The following is a 2,500-nucleotide window of genomic DNA, read 5'->3' on the forward strand; positions in this document are numbered from 1 at the left end:
TTTACCCTCCTAATAGCTAGCTGTTGGGGGAGTCTTTTATGGTGTATTTGTTTGTATATATGTACATATATGCTTATTTTGTGTTTACCTCTATCTATGTGGAAACATTGGCATCTATCCAAATTTTAGCCTGCAAGTGGGCTACTGGCATCTGGGGCAAGAAACACTGAGGAAAATGGCGTCGGCTGATGCTTTTATACCCGAAGACCAACAGAGATGACGTCGGGTGGAGTGCGACATCAGCCCGAAGCGGACCCGACTTTAATCCGCCGACAGCAGGGCTGCCTGACGACAGGACAACCCCACTTGTTATGACTGCAGATGCTATCCAGTTCGGACATCTACATTTATGGTAGGTACAAAACTGTACTTTATTTCTATAGGTATAGCTAGGACTCTCACCTAATAATTCCTTGGTTTTCTCATCAACCATTAAAATATTCCAACATTTCCCAATGGCCTCTTTCACCCTATGGATATTATTTCCATATGGTATTATAATATTAAGGTCATTTTTTCTTTTTATAGGATGTTCCTTCCTCTTAGTCACATTTTCTGAGAAGTAAGGTTTGGCATATGCTTTCCTTTCAGCAAGAACTTGTTTACATACAATGTCAATGCGATTTGCATCATAACCTCTGGGCATAAAGTCTCCTTTTAATCTTATCAACTCTTCAGATAGAATATTATCATTGCAGCATAATCTAGATAAGTCTCAGGGCTTGGCTCTTGACTATATTATTAAATATTGTCGGATTATGCATACTAGTATGATGCAAAAAGGTTGGACAATAACAAGACTTTCTATATATACAGGTGGATATTCTTTCCTTGTCTATTTTAACCGTGACATCTAAATAATTAATAGAATTAAATGATCTCACCATCGTAAATTTAAGGAATTCACTGGAACTATTTAGATGTACCAAGAAGTTATTTAATTAAATGTCACTGTCATGCCAAAGCTAAAAAAGGTCATCGATGAAACGTCGATGAAATAATATCTTGGGATGATTCATTAAATATTGTTTCTCCCAAGCAACCATTATCAAATTGGCATAGGCATTTGCGCAGCTTGTACCCATTGCCACGCCCCTTGTCTGTCGGTACAATTTATCCTGAAACAAAAATAAATTATTTTCTAGTACAAGCTCTATTAAAGAACATAAAAAATCTGCCTTCAAAATATCCATCTTTCCATCTCTCTCTAACAATTCTTTGAGTATGAGCAGACATTTCTCATTTGGAATACTCGTAAAGAGCGATTCAACATCTAGTGTTACTAGAATTAAATCTAAGGGCTTGTCATATCCTTGTACAAAAGAGTATAAATCTTTCAAAAATTGTTCAGTATCTTTCAATACATGTCCATATAAAGATAATAACTGTTTCAATTGTTGGTCTAAATAAATGGAAATACCTTCCGTAGCCCAACCAGCTCCCTCGACTGTAGGTCTAAATTTTGGGAGTGTTGGGTGTTTATGGATTTTAGGCAAACCATGCAACTGTGGAATAATAGGAAAGTCCACGGTGAAATAACTATATAATTCGTTTGTAACTATTTTTAAATTCAAACATTCAACTAATGCCGTATTGATATTCTCTATTATCACATTAACCTCATCAAATACAAGCTCCTCATAGGCATCAGTATTTAACATTTCGTTCATGGTAGTTACATAGTACTCAGAGTCCATAATCACTGTGGGCCTCCCCTTATCAGCTGGCCTTATCACTATATTGTTGTTATTTTTAAGGTCAGAAATAGCTTGTACTTCCAATTTATTCACATTCGAGTCAAAAAGCCCTGAGTTAAATTTCAAGTCATTGTACACTTGATTCTCAACAGCTTTGACAAAAAGATCTACATTCTCAGGTAATGTTGGCAAATAATCACTTTTCTTTTTTAATATATTCGTAGCATTTTCATTAGACCCTAAGGACAATTTCAGTCAATATTCCTAGCAAACATACGAATAGATATCAAAAAATCACTTACATCAATATTATTGGTAGGTACAAAACCCAGACCCTTTTTTAATATTTCCATTTCTGCTTCAGAAAGTATATAGTTGGAAATATTCCAAATTAGGTCTTTGGTGTCCACATTTTTTTTTTGATCGTATGCATCTGCTGTTGAGGCGCTTCCTTGCGCTTCTGTCCTCTCAAGGTGTCCATGTCTATAGATTTTTTTCGCCCCATCCGTATTGGAAAAGGAAAAGCCGATAACCCTTGTTCATTCTGTCCATCTGGCAAAATCTTTCTCCTTACATCTGCATTCACTCGCGTTGTTATTCCTTCATTAGTTGGAACCTCTAGGGGAGTTGAGTATACGGAGCCCACTACTTGCGGTGATGTTAAAGCTTCCACGCCTGTTGCCCCATCATTACCGCATTGACCCTTCTCACCATTGCTCACAGAAAATTTGTTCGCCTCATTGGATAGTCCCATATCCATGTTTAATGAGACATTGGAGGCTCGTACATCTACGATAGTTCTT

At 36.8% G+C, this 2,500-nt stretch overlaps 1 protein-coding gene across 1 annotated transcript in view; it reads left to right on the top strand.

Annotated features, from left to right (window-relative positions):
• Window positions 1-2,500, top strand: part of LOC122794056 (ligand-dependent nuclear receptor corepressor-like protein) — a 1,533,107-nt gene that overhangs the window by 921,349 nt on the left and 609,258 nt on the right. The gene's annotated exons all lie outside the window — the stretch shown is intronic.

The sequence above is a fragment of the Protopterus annectens genome, chromosome 2.part1, assembly GCF_019279795.1.
Source record: "Protopterus annectens isolate FY-2018-M chromosome 2.part1, PAN1.0, whole genome shotgun sequence".
Classification (NCBI taxonomy): Eukaryota; Metazoa; Chordata; order Ceratodontiformes; family Protopteridae; genus Protopterus; species Protopterus annectens.